Source organism: Aphis gossypii, chromosome X (assembly GCF_020184175.1).
Source record: "Aphis gossypii isolate Hap1 chromosome X, ASM2018417v2, whole genome shotgun sequence".
NCBI lineage: Eukaryota > Metazoa > Arthropoda > Insecta > Hemiptera > Aphididae > Aphis > Aphis gossypii.
The window spans coordinates 35,670,641-35,685,320 of record NC_065533.1 but is presented as its reverse complement, the minus strand read 5'-3'; the positions used below and the strand labels follow the sequence as shown (position 1 = coordinate 35,685,320).

At 26.7% G+C, this 14,680-nt stretch overlaps 1 protein-coding gene across 1 annotated transcript in view; it reads right to left on the bottom strand.

Moving 5' to 3' along the window:
• LOC114129699 (vanin-like protein 1) overlaps positions 1 to 4,465 on the bottom strand; it is a 47,104-nt gene extending 42,639 nt beyond the window's left edge. Inside the window, exons 1-2 of the mRNA XM_027994500.2 lie at positions 4,322 to 4,465; positions 2,467 to 2,654 (exon numbers count right to left, since the gene is read on the bottom strand). The gene's annotated coding sequence lies outside the window, so the exon portion shown is untranslated. The remainder of the gene's footprint in view (positions 1 to 2,466; positions 2,655 to 4,321) is intronic.
• Between the last annotated feature and the right edge of the window lie 10,215 nt (positions 4,466 to 14,680).

The following is a 14,680-nucleotide window of genomic DNA, read 5'->3' as shown; positions in this document are numbered from 1 at the left end:
ACGGGCCAATAATGCTGCCAATCAAGGGACGTTAAGTAATACGTCTATACAGGTATGAGGAATTTAATATAAGATTCACACAGAAAAACAAGAGTCAAAATATTTTAAAAATTATACCAAGTATAGAAAATGCTAATAAAAACATTTATTGTAAATAACTAATAAGTAATATTATAATTTATAACATATATATATAAGTACCTAAAATCGATTTTGTTAAAAATAAGTTTTGCGTAAAACCTTATTTTTCCCCCAGAAATATTTTAAAAAATACTGAAAATTTTCATTTTTGATCTTCCAAAAATATCAAATATAACCTGCAATTTTGTATCAATAACATAACATTAAACAGTATTTTAATGCTTGCAGAAGTGCTATAGACGATGTTTATCACTCCGTATTTTGATCACTAAATGTTGCAATTGAGTTGTTCGAATATCAATTCCAATGTCGACTTGGATAACGAATACATTACGGATTTTTAACTATTCTTTATAACGAGTCAGATAAAAAAATCTCATTAATTGTATATTATTATGTGATCCACCATCGTTATCGGCTGGCAAAAATTACTTTTTGACGCCGTAGTATGTTTTTCTTATCTATTATGAAATGTTCAGAAAGGCGAATAAGAACAAATACTTTACATGAGCGGATCAGGAGGCCGGTAAAAGATTATAGTACTATAAGATGAACCAATAATTACTAACAATTCCGCATAGTAAATATAAATGAGTTATCAGGTGGGAATATGATTAGAGTACCTATAAATAGTAAATATGAGATTTAAAAATGATGTACCTGTTCAAGGCATAATCATAATAATTTTAATTGACAATTATTTAAGTATAATTAGTAACATAATGACAGCATGAATTAATTTCATATTGTTGTAAGTGGATAGGTACATACTGAATATTTTTTTTTATTAATCTGTATATTAGTGATTTATATTATATTATATTATATTATTACATTTTTACATGTATTTATCTCATAAGACAAAATGCGAATAAATGTTACAGAAGAGAATAGTGCTTTAGGACCACCTCTCCAAGACAGAATTATAGTGAAAATACTTACGTTGATAATATTTATTTTCTACTTATCATTTTCGGTTTCCCGTTAATTCTCAACGCCGATTCACGATTCTGCATCACACGATTCCGCACAAAACTAGTTTGCGACGTTGCCGGTTGTATTTTAAAAATAAAAATGTCATATTATAAAAACCACATATTGACATATTTATTGAGTTATTAAAGTAGGAAACCGAAACTAAAATCAGATCGATTACTTTGTATTAATGATCAGAAAATGTTGAACGTGAAAGAAAAATAACGTATGAAGGTAATTCACCATAAATGCATATATAGGTACGTACAATATGAGCATGAAACAAATAAAATTGGTATCATTCAATTTTTAGTACAAGTTGGTCATCGATATCAAGGGAAAAAATTGTAATATTTTAATTATTTATTTTATTTACTTTTTTTATTTATTTATTTTATAACTGCGGCAACGTTGCAACAATTTTTATGCGGAATCGTGTTAATTCGGATTAAACAAAAAAAATTTTGTGTTACCTACAAAAATGTACGAAAACGTGTGCTAGTCAATTTCAAACCCCAAAATCCCCGGATTAAATTATTAGTCATTTTGTTGCAATTTAAAAAATATAATATTATTTGTGGCTCTGTGTTGGGTTCTTATAACGTATATCATTATATTATATACACACAATAACATTTTCAAATGCAATGTTTTCGGCAAAAAATTATTTTGACCAACCGTCTTCGTAATAGTAAAAAAATTATTTTAATAACAATATAAATATATCATTAAGTATAGGCTAACAAATCAGAATTGTTTTTTTTATACAATGGTCTATAATTTTGAATTAAATTATTCAAATAATCTAGCTCTAATTATATTACAGTGACTTGCACTTCATTGACGAAATTCACTCGATAGTTTTCTACAGCAGAGCCAGTTACCTACTTTTTCTCTTTTTCATTTTTTCCATTCGGTGATTTGATGGGAGACCGTGGCATGATTTTCTCGTGGTTAAAATCATTGACTGTTAATCGTGATGGCGATAGTGCGACAAGTTGAGTAAATTGGTTCTTGTTATTTTATAGCGTGTATATTTACAGTTAAATGTTGCATAGAGATGCTCAGGCGCAGTCAGGCACACATGTGGATTCACAAGTTATGTGAATAAATAAGGTTGGCGATAGCGATATTTTTACGCAGTAATTTTTTTATATTTGAACACCAAACGAAAACAAGATTTCAAAAATAAATTAAACGGAACGTAATAAATACATATGTGACGAACATGGTGTAATTAATTACTACCTAATTAGATAACAATTATTATTGCTTCATATAGTTGCGTTATAATTATAAGAAAATGATTAATCTATGATTATTATTTTTCCAAACTTAATTTTTACTTACGTGTCGTGCAGGTTTGTGTACATTCACATTCTGTTAAATAGAGCTTCTGGTGTCATTCATTCAAATGTGAATTGTCCATTGATATTTTTCGTGTAATATTCTTGGTTTTGTATACTTCCCTATCTATTCCAATATCCATAGTTTTCATTAAAGGATCGCTTAACATGACATTTCTTGTTGCCAAATCTCTATGAATATTACACAACTTAGAAAATTATAAAGATCAAAATAGTAAATTATTATGACTAGGGTTAGGATTTCTAGTGTTTAAAAATCTATAAATATGCGTGCAATTATGCACCTAAAAATAAAGAAATATGCGTGCTTAAAAAATGTTCTAAAAAAAAACTATTTTATTTTATTATTTTGTTTAATTATAATATTTATAGGAAGAATCAATAAATTCCGACACATAACTTTTTAAACGAAAAGCCAATGATGTTTTACCTTTGTCATATTTGAAAATGAAAATAAAATATTACTAAAAAAGTTAGAAATAGACGACATTATTACGCGACGGAAATATTTCATGCAGTGCGCGCAATAATAAACCAATTACGCGTCAAAATATAACGGACAACTGAAGTTAAAATACGCATTTTACTTTTATCGGTTTATCGGTTAGATGATAAATTGCCAATCGATAATGAAAATATTATTTTTAAATGAAAAATTTACCATTGTGTTCTTCTTTGTCTAAACTAATTTAAGAACTTATTTCGAAAATTGCCAAATAATTCTTAATTTTTCTAATATACCTAAATATGCATTTATATGCAATTATCCCAAAATATGCAAAAACATGCAAAATACAATTTTGAATTTGATCTGGTGTTATGAAACACATTTGTTGATCACTAAAATTTTTTCACGATCTTTCTAAAAAAAAATTGAAAGAACTAGAAGTCCTCAACTCTAATTATGACGATTGGAGTGAACACGCTTTGACTAGGAGACCTAATAAACAAATACAAAAACTTCGTTATGGACTCACTTATTTATTATGTAATTATATGAGCTAGAGCCCTTCGAGTTTTTGGTTAAAAACATATTGAATACTACACAGGATAACTGATTGTATCTGCTAGTCTGTACATATTACTATTGCTATCATAGGCGCCGCCAGGAATTTTATCAGAGGGGTGCATTTGTGCATAGTATACAGTGATTTCTAATTCTAATATATATTATTATTATTTGATATTATAAATATTATATTATATAATACTATTTTATTATTTTTTATTTTTTTGAAATTCCAAGAGGATGCAAGTGCACCCCCTTGCACCCCCTCGCGGCTTATAACTTATAACATCTCATTAGCATTGTGTGAGGATAACCCGGTGTGACGAGCTTTAGCAGGTCGATGGTGTCATTGACTGATGTCGCCAGGTATTGTCCGCTAACTAGGGGCTTCCAGTTAGGAGATATGTTATGAAAGTGGACTGTAATGAAGAATGTAGCGTATGGAGAATATGGAATATAGATACATATCACAACGGAATATTAAAATAGTAAAGGTATCGAGACACCGCCGATAGTAAACAAAATAATAAATAATTGTGATACGAAATATTGATAGTAGACATGATAATAATTTAGAATAATATGATAATACCATATAATAGCCCTTATATTTGGTTATATTACTAGTAATATTAATTCACAACTATATAGTATTTATCATAAATTATCTGGTATGTAGTGTTAAAATATAATAAAAATAACGATTTGACGGCGAATGCACAAAAGGTGGTTAACTGGGTACAATAGAATAAGAAATAAAACTAACAAGATGAGGAGTTTTTTACAAAGCAAATAGTAAATAATATATATAATATGTATTAGAACTTACTAACAAAAAACGTGAACGACGACTGCCAAACGCAGAGAGAGACTCGTAAAAACTGCGATGTACGTCGTAGGTACTGTTGGCGGTGACCATGATTAAAGATATTATATACTTAGGCGTATTTATCTTTAATCATGACGGAAAACGATGTGGGAAAAAGGCGACAATAACGCGTCAGGACTGCCACAACAGTATCTAGATAGCGTGGGACGGGTGTCGCCGCAGTTGTTGCTAACGCTAATCAGGGGTACAAAAATTATCGATGAACGATAATGAAATAATAAGTTACATATTATCATAGTACAATTATAGGGCGGCAACGATCGACGACAACGAAAATACATAGTTATACGTCATAATGAATGCCAGAATGCCTTATAATGATCTAACCTTTGAGCGGAGACTTGAGCTGGTGACTTAAACGTGGGCGGGAACGAACTGAGGTTGATGACTGGAGCACAGTTGTTGTTGTGAGGGGGGAATGGTCCAAAAATACGAAGAACGTAGGTTACCGCGGTATATGCTGTACGTCGAGCGAAATGGGCGCGTACTTGCGGTACTTTCGGAAAGTACGACAACGGGGCAGCTTTCAACGGTCACTCCAATCTAGGTAGTGGTTGGTACAAGCGTACAGATAACTATGGCGGCGGAGCACATTCGACCGAGAACGATATTGTATCGTCGTCGAACGAAAAAATAATAATTATCGGTAAGAACGGCTCGCGAAACCAGACAAAACCGAGAGGCCACGGGTGACATCCGTCTCGAAATGAATCCACGATCAAACGGTCATCAAATGATCCAACGTTTAATTAAAATTCGACACCACATATAGTGAGTTACTCAATATTATCAGGTACATTGTACAGCAGAACGGTTATAATTATAATATATTAATTTATTACAATTACAGTATTATAGTGTTCAGCATTCATAGTAACAGTGGTCGTGCTATCTTCCACGTTCGGACAAATCATTGATCTTGTTTTTATTTTTAGTTCACTTTTTTACGTATTTTTTTTATCCCTAACAAACATTATACCCGTACTTTACTTTTATTCTACTACGACTGTCTACGAGTGACACCCAATGTAGGCCTCTTCGGTTCTTTCTTTTATTTATTTGTATTTTTATTCTACCCACAAATATGCAAAATAGTATTACATTAACTCAAATATCATGACATTATTAGTTATTATGTATATAACGAAAAACATAAATATCTTAGGATTCATAATCTAACCGCATGTAGAATATTAATTAATATTTTAAGATAAGAAAGTACTATAATATTAAATTTATAATTGTACTTGATAATACGAGCATTTCTTCACACACACACACCTATAGCCTATTATAATATCATATTACGTATAAATACTGTAATTATTTATTACATCGTTTAACGCGTGCTGTAGGCGTATACTGAGCATAGTACCTACCGAGGGTCGTCATGGTATCTTTCTTTTACATTCCGACGGATCATCAACTTTTTCACACACATTATTGCGTTTTACGTATTTCTAGTCTATAAAATTCATAACTTAAGTATGAGTATTATTATACCCGTCATACTCCAAACCCTTTTCCTCTCTCTCCCTGTATTTGCGTGTATACATGTATACTCTACTGCATGTATGCGTAACCAATAATATATCATAATAACGGATATATACAATTTTGAAATTATGTTTAGACTATTGTAGTTACGTATTCGATGAAAATTTTAAGTATCTACTGCAGCTATTCGTTTTTGAAAAATAATATAGGTATATTTCGTAAATATTTCTGTTTTTTTTCCGATTATTTTTAAAAGTGTACCTATTTAGAATTTAACTTTTGACTATCTAAAGTACCTACACGTTTTGTTAATTAAATACTTATATGAGTTTTATAATATGTATATAATATTATAATATATATATTATTCAATATATGATAATATGTAGTTCATACGTCATACTAATAACGAAGGTCAACACCATTTGGGGTTGACAGATATGTATTTGTCGGGTATCTTAAATCGTGGTAAAAATTTATTTTTTATTTACGTCATACAAAACGTATTGACGCATTAAAAACCACTACTAGCCTATAAATAATGGTTTTCAAGTCGTTGAACCGACTTTGCCAACGGGTGTAAATAAATGTATACTGAATAAAGTCAAGGCGAATGAGACTGGTTTTAATTCTCTTTTGCATATTATATGAATAAACTCTATATACACCTATTGTTGTATTAAGTCATGTGACGTATTAAGTACCTATTCTTAATTTGATTATATTATTGTATGTATGATGCGCTTTAGATTTTTTTCTTAAATGTACCTACCTAATTATAATTTAAAACAGAATTTTGAGAAACCAATTATTAATCCAATCACGTCATAATTATTTATTAAATTACATGTATATAATTTAAATGAATGATAATGAATTATTAATATAAATTTATTATATTTAACCAATATAATATTATCATTCAATGTGATAATGAAAAACATACACACCTTATAAATTGTTGGCCAAATATGTAACTAAATACGGATAAAGAGCCTTTTAGCAAGACTAGTCATTACTCATTAACGACGTGTAAAAAAATGTAGTTATTTTTAATTAAGTTATACAACGGATGTTATTATTTTTTTTTAATTAACCCAAACTTAATAATTCAAATTGTTTTCCATGATATATAGATATTAATCATTTATAATTAATTTTGAAATCATATCGGATTAATTTTTTTAAATAAATATTATAGACTTCAAATATATTTTATTTTATAAAAAAAAAAACGGTATTAGTAATTTGTATTTTTCCTCTGTAAAGAAAATGGAGGAATTATAGATATGTTTTTGGGTATAAACCATAAACAATATGAATTCTTGGCTACGAGTAGATTTTAAATTAGTGTTTAGATCTTCGACAGTAATGATAGTATTAGGTATTCAGTAAGTATAGTAACAACTAATATTATTCACATTAGTAACAGATTACAGTAAATAGTGTTAAGTAGGTAGTAGGTACTCAAAATCGGTTGTGGTCAAGAAAATAAGTTATATCTATCCCATATATATATATATATGTTAAAATGAACGAAAATATAATTTAGTATTTAGTATTATGTAGGTACTTATTGTAAAAGCTAAATTGGCCAATGGAGTATTGAGTATACTTGAAAGTACTATTCTAATTTCCTAGATTTCAATGAGAATAAAAATAATGAATATACAATTTATGCATATTTCGAAAATTAAAATTTCACCTAAATGTATTAATTCCAAATCTGTCAACAATAACTTAAGCAGGTAAATGAGTTTGACATTTAAAAAGATGTTAGTGTCTTGATCTATTAAAAAAATTAATTAACCGTAAATACTTAAATGGAGAATTACTTTTAATTCATAAAGAATATACATGTATTAAATAAATAAAATGAATAGGTAACATATTTTGGCATATTATTTAGTAGTTTTGCTCATATGTTTTTGCAATAAATATATATGTTTTGATAACGTATAAATAAAAAACATACATAGGTACCTATATATTAATATTATTATAATAAATATAACATTGAAATTTTATCTCTATTATTATAGTTATTATAACTTATAATTACTCGTTCAATATTTAAATTAAGTTGTATGTATTATTACGATAATTCTCAAAATACTATTCGGCATTTCGGCCTCGGAATATGAAATCAAAAATGTATACTGTCATTTAAAAAGGTAATAACTTAAAAATATTGTAAAATAAATCGTTTTTTAAATTTTTTTGTTTTTTAATGACTTCCAATAATTATAAAAAATATATAATTTTAAACACCTTAAATACTTTTCAAGAAAATACATTTTTAAGCATCGGCAAAAAAAGGAATTTCTTTTCACATACAAAAAAAATTGTGTTTAATTTATTAAGTACAGTTAGAACACATAAATAGCAGCAAACGGTCTCAATTTAATATTATTAGTTGAAATTGTATTAAATATTTTTAATATAATTTTTTCACAATTTTAGACTTATTTATATTATGTACCTATAATCTATATGTATAATATATTTCTACAATATCCACATTCTGAAATGTATATTTTTATCCCATTGTATAAAGTGGTCATATACTGAGATATTAGTTTTTACCCAACCGTATACAAGACGTCCGCGTTTCGCATTTTTAATGCTCGATTATACAATGTGACATAGAACCTAAAATAGACCTAGTATAGGTAGTACCTATTTAGAATAACAACCGATTAATGATTTTTTTCCCACCATTAGTTAGGAAATTATACCACAATGAACAATAGCATAATTATATATGTATTAAATTTTAGACATACTTTATATTTTTAAATCTTTTAACTGAATTATAAATAGGTATAATAGTAGTAGAGAACAAAATATTTATAAAAATTCAAATTTAACATATTATTCAATGTTTTTACTTAATGGCATGGTTCCTATATAGGTACACTCGACACGTCATATTCTATGTATATAGAGAGTAATTAGAGCGAGTTCTCCAGTTTTTCCTTTGTGATTATATATATAATATAATAATATATGTATAATATATAATATACTGTTTTTCAAAAGAAAATATTCGTATATACTGGTTCATATAATATATGTTAAACAATCAATATGTTTAATCGGACATTGTAGCGTATAATATACAATTCCAATGAGTCACGTAGATAATTGTATACTAAAAAATTATACTATAGTGTTTTGTCCGGGCATTTTACAAAATGATTATAAACACAAAAAGCTATCGTGATGCAAAAAATGTAAATTAAGTATTCATTTTTGTCTTCCATATTGATAATTATTTTTTTTATGATACAATATAAATGTTAAAAAAAAGTCATATATTAAATTGAAATTTTAATTAAACTACTAATTGTTATACTATCATATATTATAGTACTGAATAATTTATAAGTAACCAATTAAAAACTTTCCAATTTTTTAATTTTTTTTCGCTACTTACACTATCTTGACAGTTTGTTTGAAAATTTTCTAACCGCTTTTCTTAATATCAGAAATGTTATTAGTATACTGCTTCAATCTAGACAAACGACTCTTTGCATATTTCTATTGGTTTTTTGTATAAAGTTGTTGAAGTTTGCCTTCAGTAGTTCAGATTTTCAGAAGTATCAATTTTATAATAATTATTGCATTTATTAAAAAAATCAAGTTTTAGTTAAGCGTTATAACATGATAAAAATAAAAAATATTATTAAAATTACAATGACTTCTAAAACATATAGAGTAGTTCATTCTTAATAGAGAAGACGTTATTGATTTAACAACTAATTATTTTTTCACAGTTTTACTTTTTCTTCGACATAATTCACATAGGTTTAAATATATCATTAAAAATTCCCTACAGTAATGTTTTAATATTTTGCAGTTCAGTTCGTGTTCAATTATCGGTTTTTACCTCCGTAACCACTAACCAGTTTACAAATGCACGTCATGAATTATTTTATATATCACTGTATTATATAAACATAATATTCAATAATATTTTTTCAGCTACCGGTATAATCAATTTTTCAAAATTAATTCCACTGATTATATTATAATAGCATTTAAATCATTTGTAGTCATTTTTAACTTTGATCCACTTTTTAGCAGTTTGACTTCTTATAATATTTCGTTGTAATTTAACTCACTTAACATAGTGTACTTGCATATTCTTTTCTTAAAAGCATTTTTCATGAAATTCTAAATACCTATTGAATAAAATAATTATTTTAACAATTTTCAAAATAAACGAAATGTGTAAAATTATGGACAGTCCGTTGAATCTTGTAATTTCAACTGATCTGAAATACTATAATTTTATTATTATACCTCCGGTCTCAGCCAAAGGCTTGATTAAACATGGTATCAATATTTACTGTATTGCCTTACATATTTTGGATATCAGTTTAAGTGAAAGTAATCAATAATCATTTTCATCGTACAGACATCACGTAGGTATCCAAAAAACGTCTTCTATTTATTTTTATATTTTCGGTTCTTCTTTAAGAAATTATAAAAAATTACGTTGTCTTCAAGCAATTGGGTACTGTAATTATTAAGGTTGTTGAGCTTATAAAACCGTTTCTCGATAACCAATAGTACACTTTTTCGAATAAGTTATTCCTCTATTAGCTCTATTTATTTTCATTCTACTACTACTTTACCCTATTCGACCATCCAATCGCTAAAATGCATATTGAATTACACTATTGTAGCGTATTACGTATTGGCCATTGTGTAATAATAAAAAAAAAAATAACGCCAACAAAATGTTGCGTATAGGTATATATGATATTAAACAGAGAGTATATATAACATTAATAGGTATGTTAAATCTATGCTATTATTAATATAATTATTAAAGGCTTACCCGCAACCTTATGTTTCCAGATATCATATTCTTATAGCCTTGAATCACAATTGCGACGAACGGCACCGATGGTCGATCTGCAGTTCATCTAGTCATCCCATTAAAAAATATTATTATAAATACTTACCTTATATTGTTGATAATCTACTTGATACTTAAGCGCAAAGCCTAGGTAGGTACGCAATTTTATTTATGGAAAAAATTCTACCTATGTTTTAATATAATAAATATGTACGGTTGTGAAATGTCTGCTAGTTATTTTTCTAGGATAGTTATTAGAGCTTGGTAAAAATAAAAACATATTGCATGTTTTTTTTTTATATTGCGACACGTATACATCGAATTTTAAGTATAGGTCTACTATTATGCTTACCGGTGTCCATTATTAACGGTTTTGATGATGAGATATAATAGACTATAATCAATGTAGATATATTATAGTTAATCCCCTAAGCGATAAAAAGACACGATCAGAAATTTGTGACGATTATATTAAAGGCATTATTGGGCAAACAATTATTTTTATTTTAGACATCAACACGTGTGTGTGTGTTTTTTAAACATATTTTTTCCGTCAGTGTATCTACTTACACATTTATAGTGGAAAAAATTCTTCGATCTTAAACTTCATTGAGAATAGTTTCTAGTAGAAATTGAATTTAGTAGATACTTTAAAAAGATCTCCCGAAAAAAAAAGTTCTCAGTTATTTTCAAAATAAACAACTACCAAGTACTAAAAAAAAAAAGTATGGATAAATTAGATGGTTTTGAAGAATCAGTTTTGTTACATTTTGTTACACAAATAACTGTAGAAATTAGATACTTTCAATAAATATTTTATTAAATATATGATAGGATAAACATTTTAGCTCTTTTAGTGCATTTATATAAATTTGATGTTTTCTACTATTAGATTCTGAGTTGATTTTACAAATAATGTACATTTTTATTTATTTATTTTTTATATGTATAAACAATTTTAAAGGTTAAGTGTTAAGGTTAAGTGTAGACGTGTAGTTTCAAATAGAGAATTAGTTTTTATTTTAGAGAGATCAAAAGTGTTTTTCAAAATAACCCGGAAAGATAATGAAAAAAGTTAAGATAAAATAGAAACCTTTATTCAAGAGCAAGGCTATTTTGTAGTAAAATCGATTTTGTTTTTTTAGTGTAATTCGAAAATGGATACCTATAATTGTAAATACTTGAAACTTTTATAAAATGTTTACATGATTATTTTTTTAGGTTTTCAATAAACCTATTTTTGGACTTTTTTGAGTTGTTTATTGAAAGTTTTCAACTTTTTTAGTTTTATTTTTAAAAAACTTTGATAACAATTTATTCACTACGTCAAAAATCTTGAATATTTAATATAAGATATTACATAAGTGTTATAATAGATATATTATAAATATATTTAAAATACATAGGCATAAATTTTTTTTTGCATATGAGGTATAGGTTATGACAAAAATTTTCAAAAATTTGCAAATTGTTTTGAAATTGAAAATGTATATAATTTGCAATTTCTATAGCCAAGGCTTGAAAAAACATTAGAAAAAATAGTAAAATAGAAAATTCCTCATAAAAAGATCAAAATTTAGTTTTAAACGAAATTACATGTTTAAACTACGAATAATGATATTCATTATTTTGTATTTTGTTGCAATTCAAAAACGTTATTCTTTGGGATGTACAATTTTTACGTATGTTATAATATTTTACTAAATTTTGATTGAAATAACGGATTGTTTGCAATCCCTTTAGTAAAAAAAATGTATGTATATAATAATATTATTGATTTGAACTATTGATTTGAACTTCCGCTAGAACGCCCAAAACTATAGTGTACTTTTAGTTGCCTATTCAAAATGTCACACGGTTGTAATTTTTCGGCGATTTTAATGTAGACATCAAAACATCATGAACTATCATTTTTATCATTTTTGATAAATAAATTCTGTATTATTTCTATTTGAACTCATTTTATTGTATCAGACCACAAGATGCAAATGTATAGTAAATTATATATTATAATTGACTTGCTTATATTATTATAATATTAATGAGTTATTGATGATACTTTATTGAGTACCTAGTTGTTTATTGTTGCTTGTAAGATAAGTGATCTAGCCATCTAAGTGGGTTGGTACTGAAAGTTGTTAACAAAATCTACGAAATACTTACAGTACGTTTCACGAGACTAGCAGAGACTCCGCACGGCGCTTCCGGTGGCAGATTTTCGTAAGTGGTTCCTAACGTGTGGAACTAAAAAAAAAAATATCCTAATTGCCGCGCATTGTGTACAAGTTTGAGATGCTGTGGAAAAACGAAATTTCCCCACCGGAAGCTCCACTACGGAATTGCTAGTTTCGACGTACTTGAAACGTACTGTATATACCTAATGTATTGTAGTCATATAGTTAATGACTAATGAGTAATGAATTTCTTCTTATTTATCTGCCAGTGTCATTATAACTGTTGTAAAAAATGGTTGTCATTTCCCCCTGTCTTTCCTGAAGTGTTTATGGCAAGGCAAAAGTATAATTTTCTCCCCCCTAAAATGCCAACAGGCAGACATTTTTAAATTTTTTACATAATATATAGAAATTATTAAATACATTAACATAACATATTACTTAGTAATATACATAACTAAGAAAAAAATATTTTTTTCATTCAATTATTCCATAAGGCACATTTATTTCATGTTTCTCCAGTTGTATAGTAATATGTTGAATATTGACATAATTGATAATACTGTAAACATTATTGCATTATCTGAGTCACAAATGTTACTATTAGCTAGTAATATTATTTCATAGATTATAATATTTATACGGTTATTTTTTTTAAACAAGTCATAAGAACTAACACCTTTTTTTAATGAACTGTTATGTAGTTATTGTTATTTAACAATTTGTTTCCATGTCATAAAATAAATTTTTAAACTTATGTAAAAATACCATTTTTTTTTTTTTTTTTTGGTTCTATTCTCACCTCCCCTACCTTTATAGCTTTTTATTCAGTCATGCCTCTGCAATTACAGTTATATTCACTAATTGACAAGTTGCTTCGATGCCAAGATGCTTGGTCAAAAGTCATGTTATATTATAATGTGTACTCTAACTTTATGTTTAAATATATTTCTAATCGTTTTAAAGGTTAGATCATAAAAAATAAAAACATTTTATAATTATTTTTTTTTTTATTCACATCAATTATAATAGAGCGTAATAAACAGTAAAATTGTTCTACTAATAAATTTAAATCAATAAACATTTTACATGATGATTGAATTAAATGTATCTATTTTTAATTAACATGTCACAATAATGAATAAATATAAAAGCTATAAATCTAAAAAAAAGAAATTAAAATCTAATAAATATTTAACTAAAAAATAATATTACGTAACACTAATAGTAAAAAAAAAACTAATTAATATGGTAATTTTAATTTAAGAACACAAATAATGAAATTCATTCAAGTGATTTAAAAACAAATACTACCCATAATTCAACTAGTTAATATTTATAGGTTTAGTTTGTGTGCATTAAATTAATACTTGTTGTTTTTGTGATGCAAAAAAATTGCATTTAAAACAATTATATAAAAACTTAAAACCAAAACAAACTAAACAAATATAATTCTGTATAGAATATTAATAATTTTCATTATCAAAATTATTATTATACTGAAGCCAGTTAAATGCATATATTTAATGTATAAACAATGATAAAATAACAAATACATTTAGAAATGCTATAAATATTAGTAAACATAAAATAGTTAACTAATATTTATCTGAAAAAAATATACTAGAAATGGGTTTAATATTTGTTCTTATTACTTTCTTATAATAACTATAATAATTTATGATAATTATTATTGTACTAATCAGTTGTCACAATAATTATATTTTAACTCAATTAAAAGTAGTCTATGATTGATAA